The sequence below is a fragment of the Giraffa tippelskirchi genome, chromosome 7 (assembly GCF_054371585.1).
Source record: "Giraffa tippelskirchi isolate mGirTip1 chromosome 7, T2T-mGirTip1v1.2.pri, whole genome shotgun sequence".
Lineage (NCBI taxonomy): Eukaryota > Metazoa > Chordata > Mammalia > Artiodactyla > Giraffidae > Giraffa > Giraffa tippelskirchi.
In genome coordinates this window covers 56,286,640-56,308,349 of record NC_137281.1, presented here as the reverse complement: position 1 = coordinate 56,308,349, position 21,710 = coordinate 56,286,640, and the positions used below count along the sequence as shown (strand labels likewise).

General features: G+C 41.2%; 1 long non-coding RNA gene across 1 annotated transcript in view; it reads right to left on the bottom strand.

Annotated features, from left to right (window-relative positions):
• LOC145515853 (uncharacterized) overlaps positions 1 to 21,710 on the bottom strand; it is a 69,743-nt gene that overhangs the window by 6,276 nt on the left and 41,757 nt on the right. The window contains exon 4 of the long non-coding RNA XR_014061068.1: positions 19,681 to 19,771. This is a non-coding gene — a long non-coding RNA (uncharacterized LOC145515853). The remainder of the gene's footprint in view (positions 1 to 19,680; positions 19,772 to 21,710) is intronic.

Below are 21,710 nucleotides of genomic sequence, written 5' to 3'. Positions count from 1 at the left end.
GACACGGGTTTGGGTAAACTCCAGGAGTTGGTGATGGACAGGGAGGCCTGGCGTGCCGCAATTCATGGGGTTGCAAAGAGTCGGACACGACTGAGCGACTGAACTGAACTGTTGTCCACTGTGACCCTGTCATTCCCAAACTGCCCTGATACATTTCTGCCTCTCCACTGCTTCCTCCACGCATGGTTACTACTTCAGAAGAGCTGTTATACCGGTCTTCCTTCTTCATCTGCTACTGTTTGCAACAATCCCCAGGGACATTCACTATTTCTGTGCCACACTCCAACTTCAGTCAGTCCTCTCTGACAGCAGAGCTTCTGGTTTTCACACCTTATCCTGCCCTGGCAGAACTACTATGCCAATGGAGCTGAGAGTTGGGGAGGTGGGGTGGGATGAGAGCACCCCCAAGGCTAAAATGTCACAAGCTCAGGTTGTTCTTATCCAAAGTTCACTTATTTATCCTTAATAAATGCTTGTCAAATTGTTGTATGCCCTTAGTTAATTTCCATAGTTCCAAAATGGTTCTTTTTGAAAATTCTGTCCACTTTCATTACTGATTTTTGGGCCTAAGAACTGCCAAGCTCCTAACTGTGTCATTTTTTCAGTCTGACCTTCTCTGTTCATTTATCTTCAATCTTTTTTTCTTCTTTTTTGGGTGGATAATTTCTATTGATCTTTCTTAAAGTTCACAATTTCCTCTAACATCTAAAATATGCCAGTAATCTTGTCTAGTAATATTTCAGTATTATCATTTTTAAGTACAAAAATACTATTTAGTTCTTTTTTATAATTTCAAATTTTCTCTTGAGATTCCTCACTGGTGCATGACTGACACTGTATTTTCCTTTAATTTTCTGAATATAATTTCCTTAAATCGCTGCACATACTCATGAACATCGATTTAAGTCTCTGACTGCTAAATCCAATGGCTTGGGTGTATAGAGTCAGTTTTTATTGCTTTTTCCCTCTGTATATGACTCATACATTTATGTTTCGTATTTTGTAGTTGCAAACTGGACATTTTAGATAATATACTGTAGAAACTGTGGATTCCTTTTGAGATAATACACTGTAGGGTCTGTGGATTCTTTTTATTATCTATAAATAGTAACAATAATAAAATAATTCTATTACTACTATTATTGGATAGTAGTAATTTTTATTATTTTTATTATTATTATTATTATTATTATTATAGGTGGCACTAGTGGTAAAGAATCCCCCTGCCAATGCAGGAGATGCAAGAGACATGGGTTCGATCCCTGGGTCAGGAAGATCCCCTGGAGTAGGGAATGGCAACCCACTCTAGTATTCTTGCCTGGAGAATTCCATGGACAGAGAAGCCTGGTGGGCTACAGTCCATGGGGTTGCAAAGAGTCGGACATGACTGAACACTACCATTACTATTTACTTGCCTGGACTTAAACTGCAAAAAACAAATCTCTCTCAAGTAGTGTGTTCTTTTTTTTCTTGCTTTTCTTTTTTATCCCAGTTTCTTGGGGGTTTCTCCTGCATCTGGACAATTTAGTGGTCAGCTAAGGATAGGGATAAGATTTGTGCTCAAGCATCTCAAGCTGCTAATACTTCTACCCTCTACCAATCAACTTGTGTCTGAGATGATTGTGGGAAAAACATCCAAAGTCACAGAGAGTTCTCCAATATCCCTGGTGTTCTCTTTCCCCTGGACTTCTCAGGTCACTCCTGCATGTCCCGGCGTTCTGCTCCCCAGCCAGCCAGAGGTGTGCAGGGGGCATTTTGTTTATTTTTAAATAAAATATGTTTCATAAACATAAATAATAACATTGGAAGTTGGTGGATCTTGAATTCACTATGAACTTGTGGAGGTTTTGTGTTTTGGTTGCAGAGCTATACTAAAAGTTGCTCGTGTATCTTAAGAAGGGCCTTTGGGACATCCCTGAGGGTCCAGTGGTTAAGACTTCACTTTCCAATACAGGGGGTGAAGGTTCCATCCCTGGCAGGCCAGCTAAGATCCCACACGCCTCCTGGCCAAAAAACCAGACATAAACAACAGAAGCAATATTGTAACAAATTCAATAAAGGCTTTAAGAAAAGAGGCCTCCTTTGAAAAAAAAAAAAAGTGGGCCTTTTATTTCAGTATAACCATTATAAGAACAAATAAGTGAAGCATTTCTCAAATTTATCCTGAATTCCTGATGAACTCAAGGTCACATGGTGCTTGTAGCAAACTAGTGTCTTCAAAACACTGGACTTCATACCTCTACCCCGGAATGATAAAAGCATGTTGAAAGGAGGAGGCAGACAAGAGCAGTATTTAGGAAATTAAATTACAGGAAATCACTATGTTTATGAGGGTGCAATCTTTATGTAAAGATGAACAAGAGCTATTTTTATTTTGAAAATATGGTATATACACAATGTTTCACATTTTAAGTAAGGGGTTTTATGTAGAAGTCAAAATTCCAGGTTTCTAGATTCCACAAACACAACAGGACAAAGAAAACGAATCTTTATTACAAATTTAAATCTCCTCAAGATACTGAGAAAATTAAGTAGTCCTCTTTTATTTTTTTAACAGAACTTCGAGTTATTTTGATGAGTTATTTTTCTCTAGCACAGTGTGCCTTAACAGCTGGGTGTGTATACTCATTAATTTAGAAGTGGGACTACTGGAAGCCCGATGAGACAAGAATGCCCACAGCTGAAGTTCTCTGCTTAACACTCACATGCCCCAGATCTGATCTGGTCCATCTAATTAAGAAAATAAAAACTAATCTTCTTTGCCCACAGAATATCATCACTGTCCGCAGAGGATCATCCTTCCTTCAAAGCAGTTATTAGTGCTCCCAGTTCTGGGCTGGATAGAGAAAAGGATTATTCACTCCTCAGCTCTGCTTTCTCTACGTGTGCTGGAGACCTGCGGAGCAGAGCAGGCCTCTGCTGCCACAGTTCGTTAAGTGCTCTCCCTGTGAGAGCTCCAGGATGGACAGAACAAAAGAGAGAAAGAACCAGACAGAAATAGTAGATATTTTGCCCTGGCCTGCATTTCATTCCCTCATTAGATTTTACCTCAGAACCAGGACAAACACTGGAAAAAAGCAAAAAAAACCTTCTGGCCATATTACCGTCTCACCGTTTGCTTCAGTTGGTACGGAAATACAAAGTCACCCTTTTCCTGGCTGGATGCTTTCAAAGGCAACACTTGGAATTTAGCTTCCATTTCAATTATCTGCTCAAACCTCTTATTGGGAGAAGAGTAAGAGGTGGTATTTCTTCCAATAATAACTGCCTAGTATCCCACCAGTCTTTCAGGCCAGCCACCTAATGGCTTCAGTAGACACTCAAAGATTTTTTTTTTCCTACACTGACAGCTACATTTCTTGTAATCTGCTAATAGAAAACCACAGGGAAGCTCAACCAGATCGCTCTTTGAACTGTCTGTACCACCTCAAGTTTTTATCAATCTTGAGGGTGGAAGTTCTCACTTGGAGGTGAGTTTAACTAACCCTCACTTTATAAACAGAAGAAAAGAAGTCCAGAACCAAGAATACCTACTGATAATCATATTTCAGCTCAGTCAATTTCTGGTTTTTCACTGAAGCCTAATTTTCCCTTGAACCCAGAGAAAGTTAAGGATGACTATCTTACATTATTGCTTCATAAAAACCTATGTTGCGATTCTAAGTGAAGGAGGGTGAGAAAGGGCGAAATGGGCCATCAGCGGCCTGAAGCTGCCCAAGTCTTGAGTCCTTTCCAACAACAGTTTTCTTGAAGGAACTGGGTTCAGACAGGTATGAACTGAAATCGCAGCTTAGTCAATTACCAGATGTATTTCTTGGTTAATTTCTTTAACTTTCTTAAACCTTGGTTTCTAATTCTATAAAATGAGGACATTGATGGTGCTGTTTTTCTTTGTCATCCCAGCACTCGTCATGAAATCTGAAAATGTTTGTCTATAACATTTTTAAAGAGAAGGCTGAGGCAGGGAGAAATCAGACACTCTGCTCCTGCTTAATAAACTGGAATGTGTGTTGATAAGCTTTCCTCTAGTCTCTTTCAGACATTTCCAACCACACAGATTCTCTGGAAACTGTGCTAAAGATCCTTCACTAAACTACGTAGGGAGTGTCTGGAGAAGTCAGCTGGGAGGAGTGACATTAGCAAGTTAGAATAGGAAGCCCAGACCCTCCATCCTCTCCAGAGACACAGATTTCATAACAGAAAGCCAACAAAACACCTCTGTGAGACATCCAGAAACAGGAAATTAAAAGGTTCCTGTGCCCCAAGAGAGCATGAAGACAACCACATCAAAATTCAGGTGGGAATTCCTGACACATACCACTCCCTCTCCTCAAGGTCCCTGCATGAGTAAATACAGAGACAAACATAGAAGCTGGCTGGATTGCAAAGGTTAGTAAATCCCCTAAAATGTGTACAGAAATTTTTAAGCATAAAAAGTAATTATAAGTCTATTAAAATATGCAATATGAAAAGAAGTAATTTGTGTCATCTATGACATAATACACAAAATTAACTCAAAATCTAACATTAAAGATCTAAAATGTAAGACCTAAAACTACTAAACTCCTAAAAGAAAAACTTAGGCAAAAGGCTTCTAGACAGTGGATTTGGTATTGACTTCTTGGATATGATACCAAAAGCACAAGCAACGAGATAAAAAATAGACAAATAGGACTATACCAAACTTAAAATTTTCTTCATGTCAAAAGAAACAATGAATGGAGTGGGAAAAAAATGAACAGAGTGAAAAGGAAATCTATGGAATAGGAAAAATAACTGCAAATCATATACCTGAAAAAGGGTTAACATCTCCAATATGTAAGAAGCTCATACAACGACAAAAAAACCTAAAAACCTGATTCAAAAAATGAGCAAAGAACTTGAATAGATATTTCTTGAAAGAACATATACAAATGACCAATTAGCACATAAGAGATGTTCAACATCCCTAATTATTAGCGAAATAGAACTCTAAACCACAATGAGATAGCACCTCACATCCACTTGTAGTGCCAGTATCAAAAGAAAATAAATGTTGAGGATGTGAAGTAAGAATCCTTGTGCACTAGAATCCTTGTGCATTGCTGTTGTGCATTCAAATGGGGTAGACATTATGGTAACAGGGAGGTGCCTCAGAAAATTAAAATACAGATGATCCAGCAATCTCACTTCTGGGTATATACACCATGAGACACAGCAGAAGACAGGCTTCCCAGGTGGCACTAGTGGTAAAGAACCCACCTGCCAATGCAGGAGATGTTAGACGTGGGTTCAGTCCCTGGGTTGGGAAGATCTCCTGGAGGAGGGAATGGCAACCCACTAGAGTATTCATTCCTGGAAAAATTCATGTACAGAGGATCCTAGCAGGCTATAGTCCATAGGGTCACAAAGAGTCAAACATGACTAAAGTGACTTAGCATGCACACATACCTAAAGAGACATTTGCACACCCATGTTCATTCCAGCATTATTAACACCATCCAGGAGGTAGAAGTAACCCAAATTCCCACCAACAAATGAGTGGATAAAAACATGCAACATATACATATGACTGAATTTTCAGTCGCTCAGTCATGTCTAACTCTCTGTGACCCCATGAACAACAGCACGCCAGGCCTCCTTGTCCATCACCAACTCCCAGAGTTTACCGAAACTCATGTCCATCGAGTCGGTGATGCCATCCAGCCATCTCATCCTCTGTCGTCCCCTTCTCCTCCTGCCCTCAATCCTTCCCAGCATCAGGGTCTTTTCCAATGAGTCAGCTCTTCGCATCAAGTGGCCAAAGTATTGGAGTTTCAGCTTCAACATCAGTCCTTCCAATGAACACCCAGGACTGATCTCCCCTAGGATGGACTGGTTGGATCTCCTTGCAGTCCAAGGGACTCTCAAGAGTCTTCTCCAACACCACAGTGCAAAAGCATCAATTCTTCGGCGCTCAGCTTTCTTTATACTCCAACTCTCATATCCATACATGACTACTGGAAAAGCCATAGCCTTGACTAAACGGACCTTTGTTGGCAAAGTAATGTCTCTGCTTTTTAATATGCTGTCTAGGTTGGTCACAACTTTCCTTCCAAGGAGTAAGCATCTTTTAATTTCATGACTGCAATCACCGTCTGAAGTGATTTTGGAGCCCCCAAAAATAAAGTCAGCCACTGTTTCCACTGTTTCCCCATCTATTTCCTATGAAGTGATGGGAAAAGATGCCATGATCTTAGTTTTCTGAATGTTGAGCTTTAAGCCAACTTTTTCACTCTCCTCTTTCACTTTCATCAAGAGGCTCTTTAGTTCCTCTTCACTTTCTGCCATAAGGTTGGTATCATCTGCATATCTGAGGTTATTGATATTTCTCCTGGCAATCTTGAGTTCAGCTTGTGCTTCTTCCAGCCCAGCGTTTCTCATGATGTACTCTGCATATAAGTTAAATAAGCAGGGTGACAATATACAGCCTTGACGTACTCCTACATCATGAGAAACGCTGGGCTGGAAGAAACACAAGCTGGAATCAAGATTGCCGAGAGAAATATCAATAACCTCAGATATGCAGATGACACCACCCTATGGCAGAAAGCAAAGAAGAACTAAAGAGCCTCTTGATGAAAGTGAAAGAGGAGAGTGAAAAATTGGCTTAAAGCTCAACATTCAGAAAACTAAGATCATGGCATCTTTTCCCATCACTTCATGGGAAATAGATGGGGAAACAGTGTCAGACTTTATTTTGGGGGGCTCCAAAATCAATGCAGATGGTGATTGCAGTCATGAAATTAAAAGACGCTTACTCCTTGGAAGGAAGGTTTTGACCAACCTAGATAGCATATTTAAAAGTAGAGATTACTTTGCCAACAAAAGTCCGTCTAGTCAAGGCTATGGCTTTTCCAGTAGTCATGTATGGATATGAGAGTTGGACGGTGAAGAAAGCTGAGCGCCGAAGAGTTGATGCCTGTGAACTGTGGTGTTGGAGAAGACTCTTGAGAGTCCCTTGGACTGCAAGGAGATCCAACCAATCCATCCTAAGGGAGATCAGTCCTGGGTGTTCATTGAAGGACTGATGTTGAGGCTGAAACTCCAATATTTGGGCCACTTCATGGGAAGAGCTGACTCATTGGGAAAGACCCTGATGCTGGGAAGGATTGGGGGCAGGAGGAGAAGGGGACAACAGAGGATGAGATGGCTGGATGGCATCACCGACTCGATGGACACGGGTTTGGGTAGACTCCGGGAGCTGGTGAAGGACAGGGAGGCCTGGCATGCCGCGATTCATGGGGTCGCAAAGATTTGGACACCACTGAGCGACTGAACTGAATTGAACAGATCAACAAAGGTCTAATCATTCAAGATCTTGCTAAAATGTCACCTATTCACAGACACCTTCCTTGATCCCTCTAAACTAAGTCACCTCTTCACAATCTCTTACACAACACCTTCCTCTCTTCTTTTTTTCTTCTTAGCACTTATCATGGAAAGTAGTACAGTTAGCACCTCCCATTTTCCTTCACTACTTTATCAAATTCAGTTTTCAGTTTATAGAGCTCTATAGGCTTTTTAACACTACAAATCATGTCACCAACATGTCTCTTTTCTCCAATATTTATTGAAAACATTTCTTGTTCATATTGCACTAACTGCTGCTCAAAAAAAAAAAAAAAAAAAAAAGATCAAAATACAGTACTAATACACTCTGTTTCCAAGTGGCTTTTTCCAGGAGGGAATTCGGTTCAGTTCAGTTCAGTTGCTCAGTCGTGTCCGACTCTCTGCGACCCCATGAACTGCACCACGCCAGGCCTCTCTGTCCATCACCAACTCCTGGAGTCTACCCAAACCCATGTCCATCGAGTTGGTGATGCCATCCAACCATCTCATCCTCTGTCGTCCCCTTCTCCTCCTGCCCTCAATCCTACCCAGCATTAGGGTCTTTTCCAATGAGTCAACCCTTCGCATGAGGTGCCCAAAGTATTGGAGTTTCAGCTTCAACATCAGTCCTTCCAATGAACACCCAGTATTGATCTCTTTTAGGATGGATTGATTGGATCTCCTTGCAGTCTAAGGGACTCTCAAGAGTCTTCTCCAGCACCACAGTTCAAAAGCATCAATTCTTCGGCGCTCAGCTTTCTTCACCGTCCAACTCTCACATCCATACATGACCACTGGAAAAACCATAGCCTTGACTAGGCGGACTTTGGCTGGCAAAGTAATGTCTCTGCTTTTAAATATGCTATCTAGGTTGGCCATAACCTTCCTTCCAAGGAGTAAGTGTCTTTTAATTTCATGGCTGCAATCACCATCAGCAGTGATTTTGGAGCCCCCAAAAATAAAGTCTAACACTGTTTCCACTGTTTCCCCATCTATTTCCCATGAAGTGATGGGACCAGATGCCATGATCTTAGTTTTCTGAACGTTGAGCTTTAAGCCAACTTTTTCACTCTCCTCTTTCACCTTCATCAAGAGGCTCTTTAGTTCTTCTCTGCTTTCTGCCATAAGGGTGGTGTCATCCGCATATCTGAGGTTATTGATATTTCTCCCGGCAATCTTGATTCCAGCTTGTGTTTCTTCCAGCCCAGCGTTTCTCATGATGTACTCTGCATATAAGTTAAATAAGCAGGGTGACAATATACAGCCTTGACATACTCCTTTTCCTATTTGGAACCAGTCTGTTGTTCCATGTCCAGTTTTAATTGTTGCTTCCTGACCAGCATACAGGTTTCTCAAGAGACAGGTCAGATGGTCTGGTATTCCCATCTCTTTCAGAATTTTCCACAGTTTATTGTGATCCACACAGTCAAAGGCTTTGGCATAGTCAATAAAGCAGAAATAGATGTTTTTCTGGAACTCTCTTGCTTTTTTGATGATCCAGCGGATGTTGGCAATTTGATCTCTGGTTCCTCTGCCTTTTCTAAAACCAGCTTGAACATCTGGAAGTTCACGGTTCACGTATTGCTGAAGCCTGGCTTGGAGAATTTTGAGCATTACTTTACTAGCATGTGAGATGAGTGCAATTGTTTGGTAGTTTGAGCATTCTTTGGCATTGCCTTTCTTTGGGATTGGAATGAAAACTGATCTTTTCCAGTCCTGTGGCCACTGCTGAGTTTTCCAGATTTGCTGGCATATCGAGTGCAGCACTTTCACAGCATCACCTTTGAGGATTTGAAATAGCTCAACTGGAATTCCATCACCTCCACTAGCTTTGTTCATAGTGATGCTTTCTAAGGCCCACTTGACTTCACATTCCAGGATGTCTGGCTCTAGGTGACTGATCACACCATCGTGATTATCTGGGTCGTGAAGATCTTTTTTGGACAGTTCTTCTGTGTATTCTTGCCACCTCTTCTTAATATCTTCTGCTTCTGTTAGGTCCATACCATTTCTGTCCTTTATCGAGCCTATCTTTGCATGAAATGTTCCCTTGGTATCTCTAATTTTCTTGAAGAGATCTAATCTTTCCCAATCTGTTGTTTTCCTCTATTTCTTTGCACTGATCGCTGAGGAAGGCTTTCTTATCTCTCCTTGCTATTCTTTGGAGCTCTGCATTCAGATGGGAACATCTTTCCTTTTCTCCTTTGCTTTTCGCTTCTCTTCTCTTCCAAGCTATCTGTAAGGCCTCCTCAGACAGCCATTTTGCTTTTTTGCATTTCTTTTCCATGGGAATTTTCTTGATCCCTGTCTCCTGTACAATGTCACGAACCTCTGTCCATAGTTCATCAGGCACTCTGTCTATCTGGTCTAGACCCTTAAATCTATTTGTCACGTCCACGGTATACTCATAAGGGATTTGATCTAGGTCATACCTGAATGGTCTAGTGGTTTTCGCTACTTTCTTCAATTTAAGTCTGAGTTTGGCAATAAGCAGTTCATGATCGGAGCCACAGTCTGCTCCCGGTCTTGTTTTTGCTGACTGTATAGAGCTTCTCCATCTTTGGCTGCAAAGAATATAATCAATCTGATTTCGGTGTTGACCATCTGGTGATGTCCACGTGTAGAGTCTTCTCTTGTGTTGTTGGAATAGGGTGTTTGCTATTACCAGTGCATTCTCGTTGCAAAACTCTATTAGCCTTTGCCCTGCTTCATTCTGTACTCCAAGGCCAAACTTGCCTGTTACGCCAGGTGTTTCTTGACTTCCTACTTTTGCATCCCAGTCCCCTATAATGAAAAGGACATCTTTTTTGGGTGTTAGTTCTAAAAGGTCTTGTAGGTCTTCATAGAATCGTTCAACTTCAGCTTTAGGCGGGGGTGGCGACCGGCAGAGCCTAGACCGGGCCGGGGGCCGGGGGCGGCAGCCAACAGGGGCTAGGCCGGGCCGGGGCCTGTTGGCCGGGGGTGGCGGCCGACGGAAAACTAGCTAATCTGATCACACAGACCACAGCCTTGTCTATCTCAGTGAAACTAAGCCATGCCATGTGGGGCCACCCAGGAGGGAGGGAGGAGGTTAAAATATAGTTATAAAATCAAAGCATTTTATTTATCTGCAAGGAACTTTAATGGTCATCAAAACAGTTTCTCCTTATCTTGCAGAGAAAAAAGGAGTGTGGAGGCAATCTGAAAAAGTCTCAATTTACTAGCGACTGAACGTCTAGTAATACTTGATGAAAAAAGGGATGAATGTGACACCATGTTTTCAATACTAGTATTTTGCCTTCTTAAAATCAGTACTTCTAAAAATAAAAAATACACAACATATACTGCATTTGCACATGTATAAGTTAAAGAACCATGAACAGTTCATTTACCTTAACAAATGGGCAATGCTATTGAAACTCTGTAGTGCTCCCTGATCACAGCCTTCTCTTATTTTGTCTTATGGGAAACTGGCCAAGGAATGCTTCTGAATTTTATTTTCGTCATTCCTGTCTTTATTTGTAGTTTTACCACTCATGTACTCTGAAACTGACATGAATGACTTCACACTGCATGTATTCATTAACAACTTGCTTTCTTTTCACTGTTTTTGAGAGTCAGCATTTTCATGCTAATTCATTTTAGTACATTAATTCTCACTGCTGTAAAATATTCAAGCATGTGATAATGCCATACGTTATCCATTCTCTTGCTCTGCGGATGAATTAAACTTAAATATTTGGGCTGGGGAGCTGAGATGACCCCTGTCAAACATAACCTTAACCATTTGCTCCAGGAGAGCCTAGTGCAGAAAGACAAGACAGCAACCGAAGAAATTTTACTTCACTATTACCTTCATAAATTCCTGCGATTCACTTGATCCAGGAAGATAGTTTGCAGATTTGGATAAATCACTTTCTTGTAAGGACAAGAATATGTTCATCTGGATACACATTGAGCTTATCAGAAAAACATTAAAAAAAATACTCTATTAACCCCAAAGAAGGCAGAAAAGAGGGAGAAGAATTGAAGAACAGATGGGACAAATAGAAAACAAGTAGCAAGATGGTAACAGATGTAAATCACATCGTGTCAATAATAATATTAAATATAAATTGTGTAAACATTACAAAACATTCAGTTCAGTTCAGCTGCTCAGTCATATGCGACTCTTTGTGACCCCATGAATCGCAGCATGCCAGGCCACCCTGTCCATCATCAACTCCCGGAATCTACCCAAAACCGTGTCCATCGAGTCGGTGATGCCATCCAGCCATCTCATCCTCTGTTGCCCCCTTCTCCTCCTGCCCCCAATCTTTCCCAGCATCAGGGTCTTTTCCAATGAGTCAGCTCTTCGCATCAAGTGGCCAAAGTATTGGAGTTTCAGCTTCAACATCAGTCCTTCCAATGAACACCCAGGACTGATCTCCCCTAGGATGGACTGGTTGGATCTCCTTGCAGTCCAAGGGACTCTCAAGAGTCTTCTCCAACACCACAGTGCAAAAGCATCAATTCTTCGGCGCTCAGCTTTCTTTATACTCCAACTCTCATATCCATACATGACTACTGGAAAAGCCATAGCCTTGACTAAACGGACCTTTGTTGGCAAAGTAATGTCTCTGCTTTTTAATATGCTGTCTAGGTTGGTCACAACTTTCCTTCCAAGGAGTAAGCATCTTTTAATTTCATGACTGCAATCACCGTCTGAAGTGATTTTGGAGCCCAAAAAAATAAAGTCAGCCACTGTTTCCACTGTTTCTCCATCTATTTCCTATGAAGTGATGGGAAAAGATGCCATGATCTTAGTTTTCTGAATGTTGAGCTTTAAGCCAGCTTTTTCACTCTCCTCTTTCACTTTCATCAAGAGGCTTTTTAGTTCCTCTTCACTTTCTGCCATAAGGTTGGTATCATCTGCATATCTGAGGCTATTGATATTTCTCCTGGCAATCTTGAGTCCAGCTTGTGCTTCTTCCAGCCCAGCGTTTCTCATGATGTACTCTGCATATAAATTAAATAAGCAGGGTGACAATATACAGCCTTGAGTACTCCTTTTCCTATTTGAAACCAGTCTGTTGTTCCATGTCCAGTTCTAACTGTTGCTTCCTGACCTGCATACAGGCTTCTCAAGGGACAGGTCAGGTGGTCTGGTATTCCCATCTCTTTCAGAATTTTCCACAGTTTATTGTGATCCACACAGTCAAAGGCTTTGGCATAGTCAATAAAGCAGAAATAGATGTTTTTCTGGAACTCTCTTGCTTTTTCGATGATCCAGCAGATGTTGGCAATTTGATCTCTGGTTCCTCTGCCTTTTCTAAAACCAGCTTGAACATCTGGAAGTTCACGCTTCATGTATTGCTGAAGCCTGGCTTGGAAAATTTTGAGTATTACTTTACTAGTGTGTGAGATGAGTGCAATTGCTTGGTAGTTTGAGCATTCTTTGGCATTGCCTTTCTTTGGGATTGGAATGAAAACTGACCTTTTCCAGTCCTGTGACCACTGCTGAGTTCTCCAAATTTGCTGGCATATTGAGTGCAACACTTTCACAATATCACCTTTGAGGATTTGAAATAGCTCAACTGGAATTCCATCACCTCCACTAGCTTTGTTCGTAGTGATGCTTTCTAAGGCCCACTTGACTTCACATTCCAGGATGTCTGGCTCTAGGTGAGTGATCACACCATCATGGTTATCTGGGTCGTGAAGATCTTTTTTGGACAGTTCTTCTGTGTATTCTTGCCACCTCTTCTTAATATCTTCTGCTTCTGTTAGGTCCATACCATTTCTGTCCTTTATCGAGCCCATCTTTGCATGAAATGTTCCCTTGGTATCTCTTAATTTTCTTGAAGAGATCTCTAGTCTTTCCCATTCTGTTGTTTTCCTCTATTTCTTTGCACTGATCGCTGAGGAAGGCTTTCTTATCTCTCCTAGCTATTCTTTGGAACTCTGCATTGAAATGGGAATATCTTCCCTTTTCTCCTTTTCTTTTCGCTTCTCTTCTTTTCACAGCTATTTGTAAGGCCTCCTCAGATAGCCATTTTGCTTTTCTGCATTTCTTTTCCATGGGGATGGTCTTGATCCTTGTCTCCTGTACAATGTCACGAACCTCTGTCCATAGTTCATCAGGCACTCTATCAGATCTAGTCCCTTAAATCTATTTCTCACTTCCACTGTATAATCATAAGGGATTTGATTTAGGTCATACCTCAGTGGTCAGTAAAAAAAAAAACAAACAGGCTCAAACATTTGACGGTTTGAGACTGTCAAACTGAATTTTAAAATAAAAGAAATGTCTGTTATCCACAAAAGACCAAGTCTCGATATAAAACAGACACACAGGAAAAGGATGGAACAAGATTACAGCATGAAAACGCCATTCCAAAGCTGGCTAACCTGACCTAATTCCCTGGTTCCTTTCCCGTGTTGGAAAAGCCACGAAGGAATGAGGAGACGACTGGGAGGGCGAAGAGAGAGCAAATTGCACAGCGGGAGCGGCCACAGTTACCACAGGAAGGACGACACAGCGGCCTCAGGCTAGCGGACCCACAACGTTCCACGGAGCCGGGGTGCCGTTGAGGGCCAGACGCTGCCGGCCTGTCCCTGCCACCCACACCCCGTCGTCCCTGCAGAGGGCTTCCTGCGCGAGCCTGAGGGACACTCTACACCTGAAAGAGGCGGCCTTCGAGAGGCTGCAGGGCGCCGTGAGGCGCAGAAGGGGCGCTGCGGCCACGGCCGAGGCCTGGGCATGGGACCCCTCGGAGGAGGAGGCGGTCCTCGTGAGCGGCCTCTGGGCCCCCGCACGCCTAGGGCCGCCTCAGGGAGCCTCCCGGGTGACGGCCGGCCACAGGCAGCCAGGCACGAGGGCGAGGCGCGGCCCGCTTCAGGAGCCTGTCTGGCCTCCAAGGCCAAGGTTTCCGGAGGCCGCACAGCAGTGGCGCACCGCACCAGGACCGCGTGGGGAGAGAAAGGGCACTGCTTGAAGCTTACGGCGCGCCCTCAGCTGCGCCGACGCGAGGGCGCTGAGTGACGCGAAGGCGGCGAGCCTCACGTGTGCGGCCTCGTGTGCCACGTGACCCACGCCGGGCGCCCGTGCTGGGGGCGTGGCCACCTCACCCGTGTGACCGGCTGATTTGGAAGCACGTGGCAGACCCCGTGACCACGACAGCCCTGTGGACCGCGAGGTCTTGGGGTCGCTGCAGGTGGGTGGGGCTCGGCAGTGAAGCTGCTGGCCGAGGTCAGGGGAGATCAAATAAACCGACTTGGATGCAGGGGAAAGACAGAGCTCCTGGAACTAGATTGCCTGAGTATGAAGCCTGGCTGCTGGCTAAGTAGGTGGAGTAAATTACCTTACCGTAGCCGCTTTCGGCTTCACTTTCTCCCATCTTTAAAATGGGGATATTAAGTCTTCTCAAAGGACCGAAGTGAGAATTACGTTAATGCAAAATTATTAATACTGATCCCAGTTTTTAATGGTAAATGGCAACCTTTAAAATAGTGTTGTCTATCTTTAGCAAATAGCATTTGTTTAAATACCTCTCTCTAATCCTACTCTTTGTAGTTATTCACAATAGCTATGTATTTTATTGAATAGCTTCTCAACATCTATTGATATCCTTTAGTTTGTTGGTATAATCAAATATATTGATAAAACTTCTTGTTTCTGAAGTCCTTGCAGTACTGAAATTGATCCCATTCGTTTATATCATAATTTTATAAATGGATAGCTGGGTTCAGACTTCCAACAGTTTACTTGAAATATTTGCTTCTATATTTGTAATTGAAATTCATCTTGTTTTCTCTGGTATGCTATCTTTACAATGCTTTATACAATGCATTAGGAATCTTTCATTTTTTCCCGTGGACTGGAATTATTTAAATAGCATAGAAATTACATGATCTATGAATTTAGATTAAACTCAGCGGTAAAGCCATCTGAGCCTCCATTGAATTCATCTATGCTTATTCGTCTGTTCGAATTTTCTTTATCATTTTGGGTCAAATGGGATATTGTATGTTTTGACAGTAAGTTGTCCATTTCTCTCAGTTTCCAGATTTATTATCATGAGTTTGTACAAGATGCTTTAATATAAATTTTTAAGGTTTTCTGTAATGTATCTTATTAATAACATTGTACATTTATTCTTCTCTTTCTGTCTCTTTTTTAATTAGGTGTACCAGGAATTTATTTTATTATTATTCTTTTTAAAGAAAAAAAATGTGTATTTTGTATCATGTAACATAGGACATGTCATGTATCACCAAAAAAATTAAGAAACAGTGTTTTAAACAAGACAACAGTTCATTTCTCTCTCAGGTAAGAGAGGTGCAGAGGTGTGCAGCCTGGGACTGTGTCTGAGCACCTTGGCATCATCAGAGACCCAGACATAGTCTTCAAGCTGTGATTCCACTGCCTAGCTTCCAACCTTGTGATCTTATCATTCACAACTGTGGTGCTTTAATGATCATATTCGTGTTTCTGGCCAGCAGCAGGCAGAAGGGAAAGATAAAAGAATTGCTTCACCAATAATTCAACCCCCTTTATTAGCCATCCCAGAAGTTCTGACCATACTTTGGTTTATTTATCATCTACCAGAAGTTAATCATAGAGCCACAGTCTGATGCAAGGAAGTTCTAGGAATGTAGCCTAAGTAGATTTCCACCTGAAAAAAAAGAAATCAAAGTTCTATTCTTGGATAAGAGGACAGGAATGGATATGGGGTGGGGCTGGAGGTACCTGCTACAATTTCATGTATCCTGTCCAACATTTCTGCTTTCATTTCTACTTTGAATTTTCACAGCTTCCATTTCAATTAATATTTCTCCCTAATTTCTATTGCTTTACATTGATACTCATTTTTTAAGTCCTGAGGTCAGTTGTTTTTTTAACTTTCAAATAAATTTCAAATAAAACAATTGAGAATATAAATTTGAAATCCTGTATTTTGTTGTTGCTTCATTTGCCACATCTTAACCTTCTGCCAGTGGGGTAAATGTTTATGGAGCTGTCCCAAGACAGCTAGAACTAAGACCATTAGAATTTATGAGCTTTGAACGTATATTCTGAGATGGGTGCTTATTTGACAAATTAAATCTTTCTCAAGACATAGTCTCTCATAATTCACTGAACAAACTGCCTTTTGCCAGGCATTGAGTGGTCTCTAATTCTTTAAGATTACAAGTATTTCTGTATCTGCCATGCTTATGGGAGCTTACCTAGTAGCGCAGCTGGTAAAAGAATCCACCAGAATCGAATGCAGGAGACCCTGGTTCGATTCCTGGGTCGGGAGGATGTATCTTTATTCGCCTGTGTAATTACATCTGTAGGATTAATTTCTAGAAGTGGAATGGCTGTGACAAAGGGTGTAAAAAGGTGAAATCTGATACCTAGCACAATACAACTTATTAGTTTGTCTGTTACCCTCAAAAAAAAGTTTTTCAGAAAATATAAAATGCTTTTTCCCATACACTTTAGGTGAGAGTTTAGATAGCAATCCCGTCGTATCAGTCAAAAGTTAAACAGGCACAGCCTCTGGCACAAGTAGAGAAGCCCTCTTCTGGAAGTCTGTCTTACTGAATTGATTTTATATGTACACAAATACACTCTGTACATGATTTGGAAATAAAATCTAAAGATGATGTTAAAATTGGGGGGGGGGGGATCACCTTGAAGACCTGTACATGCGCTATGATTCCATTTTATAAAATAAAACTATGTGCAAATGTAAACATATTAGTATTTAAGTGCAAAATAAAAGAACAAAAACAATACATCCCCAACAATGGCAAGTGGTTATGTCTCAGGAGGCAAGTCAGGTTGGGCCAGAAAAGGGAGATTGTGGTTAAGAGAAAGGTCCACATTTAAGTCCATGTACTTTTGTATTCTACGTATCTTTTACACTATTGGATATATTTTCATTTGACTGTTAGAGGAAATATACTTATTAATTAAAATTACATTGAAATGTTGGTACATATGTTAAATTTACCTGTACTATCATTTCATTAGTTATACTGCTTATTTGCCACCTGATGCTTATTTGCCACTTTGGCCACCTGATGCGATAGAGCTGACTCATTTGAAAAGACCCTGATGCTGGGAAAGATTGAAGGCAGGAGGAGAAGGGGATGACAGACGATGAGATGGTTGGATGGCATCACCGACTCGATGGACATGACTTTGAGTAAGCTCCAGGAGTTGGTGATGGACAGAGAAGCCTGGCGTGCTGCAGTTCACGGGGTCACAAAGAGCTGGACACAACTGAGCGACTGAACTGAACTGCTTTTTTTATATGATTGCTTTATCTGTCTTTTAGTGTCTTGATGGAGGAGAGGAGGAGCTAGGTTCATCATTGAGGAGCTAGGTTCTTTCTGTCTTGCTGCTCTGCCAGAACATATACCAGCTCCCACCATCCCAGGTGTCAGCTGACAAAATCCAGTGAGAGAAGGGCTTTTGTCACAATGTCCCCTCCAAAAAACAAATCTTAGTAATCCACCTAGCAGTCCTCTTACACACACACACACACACACACACCCTTCTGGGTCATCATTTTTCCTAAGTCTCTTCCTAAACCCATCCCTAGCAGGAGAAATTATTGCAGTTAAACCTCACTGTAACAAGGAAGGTGGGTACCTGAGAAAAACCTGAGATCTTTAAAAAGCAAAATGGGGGTAATGGCTATGACATGAGCAGCCAACAAGCCCTGGTAATGTACTGAAAGGCATCCCTTTTCTCCCAGGGTAAGTACTTTCCTCTTTTGATTTTTTTACTTAATTATTCTAAAGTTTGGACTGCAAAGTAAATCTTACCAGTATGCGCTTTCTCCAGAAAGATCAGTTGCTGTGCTCCAGCCCATATGAGACATAGCTTGGGGCAATTTATAGGGAATAAACATGTGCCTAATTAGGGTCTGAGAAGATTCCTTCCACTCTGCATGTATCCACCGGTTAAGAAATTTTAGAGGGAATTTAATGGATTATCACATTTAATCTTTGAGATTACATAATTTGGTAAATATGTAAACATACAGTTTTAGGAATGTATCTACAGCATGGAACCACAGCCCTCTGCTACCCCAAAATGAACCATCTCCTTATGGTCTGTCGGTTTGCCTGTGTATGTGTGTGTGTACATTCACACACATGCACACTCAGTTGTGTCCGACTCTTTGTGACCCCGTGCACTGTAGCCCGCCGTACTCCTCTATGGGATTCTCCAGGCAAGAATACCAGAGTGGGTTGCCATTCCGTTCTCCAGGGGAACTTCTTGACCCAGGGGTTGAACCTGAGTCTCTTACATCTCCTGCATTGGCAGGCAGGTTCTTCACCACTAGTGCCACCTGGGAAGCCCTTGCCAATGACACATACATAAAACTTGTTAACAATGTCCCAAATTTCCTTTTTGCTCATTTCTGGGTTTTTTTTTTCTTTTGGTTTTTGTTTTTTGGTGGTTTTCTTTGTTCTTCATGCCTCATATACATTGACCTTTGCTTTAGTATTTCTTCAAATTTACTAGTCCTATATTTTGTTGTGTTAATTCTGCAGCTACACCCACCAATGAACTCCTTATTTCAAATACTACATTTTGTTATTTCTAGGGCATTTATTTGATTCTTTTTATAGGTCACAATTATCTATTGAAATATTTAATTTTATATTCATTTTATCTTTTCATCTCTTATTTCTCATATTATCCAGTTTTCTGAAACCCTTGCCTACTAACTCTGTATCATCTCCAGGTCTGTTTGTATTGACTATTATATCTATCACTAGACACTTTTCTTGCTTCTTGTCACATATGGTAACTTCTTCATTGCATGCTGGACATTGTGACTGAGACTTTATACTACATCATCACCCTCTAAAGAGTATTGACTTTTGTCCTAGTGGCAGTTAAAACACCAACAGATCACTTTTAGATTTTGTTAGGTCTGCTAACAGATTTGTCCTAATTCTCATGTCTTTACCCATATGGCACTGAGTTTATGGAATCTCAGCTGAATGTCCAGCTTATTAATGTATTTTAAAAATAATATTTTTTCCAGAGAAATGATAATATTCTTTATTTATGGCTTCTATGAACAGTTAAATTTTCTGCTTATTATATAAGTGAATTTGAAACAAACAAGATTGGTGGGGGAGGAACAACACTCTTTAACTTGATCACTGTGAGTTATAGCAGTTATGTTTTCCCTATAGTTCTGTGTGGACCTATATCCAAATCTGTATTTTCTTTTCCAACTACACAGTCATAAAAAAGAAGATAATCTTTTTAAGAAAATCTTCCTAAGAAAATCCTTAGAAAATCTAAGGATTGAAGGGAAATAAAAGTTTATTACAAACAAAAAATATACTTACGTGTTGTGTTAATTCCCTGCATGTCTGTGTTCACAATGAGATGAGAGGAAATGAGTTGAACATAAACAAGAATGAATGTCCATTTCTGCAGCTGAATTAAAAATAACAATCGTACAAGAATAAAATAAAAAAAAACTTGAGTTTAATAAGCATCTAGCATAAGAAAAAAGCTCAATATTTTTCCTTAATCCTGAAGTAGAGGTTTTCAGAATAAAACTAAGTGTAATAATATATTGGTTGGCAGGGTTTAGGTACTTGAAGATACAGGTGTATCTGAAGGTCCTCTAAGATACAATCATTTATCATCTCCATGGCTGACAACATGCCACTGACCTTCCCTGCAGGGGAGGTCTTGGAATATCTCCATTATTTCCCCCAAGCCTGACTCCAGTGAAGGAACATAAGTATGTAAAACCCAGCCCTTAGTAAGTGGCAACAGGTAAGTAAGACGTGTTGTCAACTGGAAGCATAGGACCTAGACCTCCAGGTTTTGCAGAATTATCTTGAGAAAAATTTAATACCTTGATTTCCTCTTTTTTTTATTTTGACATTTCTAAAAAGTGCACATATATGGGAATTCCCCAGTGGCCGACTTGTTAGGACTTGGTGCTTTTACTGCCAAGGGCATGGGTTCCATTCCTGGTCAGGGAACTAAGATCCCACTAGCTGGCTAGTGCAGCAAAAACAACAACAACAACAACAACAACATCAACAAACACGTGCATATCTAAAGCTTGCCGTCAATTTCCTTTCCCTGAAGAAACAGAGTTCCTCAAGTAAACTCAAGTAAATGATGTTTAAACATGTAGAACAAGAAAGAGGAATGTACTGGTGGTCTGTCTAGAACTAAAGTTCATTTTACCTTGCAGGTCTTAAAAGTTTGGGTGATTATTCTTCTTGAAGTTCAAGTTTGTCAGCAGTTAGTTAACTTGGAAAAGGACCGAAAGGAGAATGATACCAATTTTTAGCAAATTAGCAACTGTCTATTTTGGTTGGTAAGCACATATTTCATATCTTAATCATGTTGGACATCACTTGATAAGTGGGGTATCTGAGACTTGCTCCTAATATATGCTAAACCCATCAGAAGCTTTTACCAAATGCTTTTGTGTGTGTGAAATAAGAGTCTGATTTGGCCCTTGTCATACAAAGTTCTAATCTATGGCAGGCAACCCACTTAGCATTTTAAATGGATGTTGACCATATATATACACAGTTGAGCAAAGAATTTAAGCATTTAATTTAATGAACAGAATAAAGGAAATATTTGCTTTCTGGTAGTGTCACTCTCTCTTAACATTAACTGACTGCCAGCCACATTCCAGAGAGGAGACAGTGAGTATGATGAAAACAAGGACCAGGAAATACTGTGTAGGATATACAGCACATGAAATGTTGCTTAATTAATGTTTGCTGAATCAGTAGAAATTTGCTGGCTTTTTCCTATGCGTTATCTCCGAAATTTCCCTGTGAAGTATTTTTTACGCCATTTCATTGATGAAGAGATTGAGGCTTGGAGCAGTTAATTGACTTCATAGACCCAGGGCAGGTCCCAAAACAGTGGGTGATTGAGCAGTGTTCTCCCTGCCTGTGCTGGACTCATTCTTTCTCCTGGCTCAGCAAGATGCCCTCCTGTGGCCTGGGAGCTGAGTGAGAAAGGAGCTGGAACTGAAATCAGTAAGCATAGTAGAGGGACCTACCAACCAACCACCAGAGAGATTTGTGAAACAGGCCGCATTCCAGGAGTAGTGAGCACAACAGAATGACAGCAGTAACCGTGGCAGCCAGGTACAGAGGACACCACGCGGGGAAGAGGAGGAGGCAAAAGAGGGGCTCACTGAGGAGGGATGGGGAGATGGAGAGTGGGATTGATAATAAGAAATATGTATTTGGCCTGCAGCCTCGGAATTTCCTGTGATAAGAGGGATAAAGTTGTCTTTATTTTCCAAAAAAAAAAAAAGGTGGGGAAGGGATAAAGGTATCTTTCACTGTGTCAATGAGGTGACTTTGTAAAGCCTGTAGGGAACAAA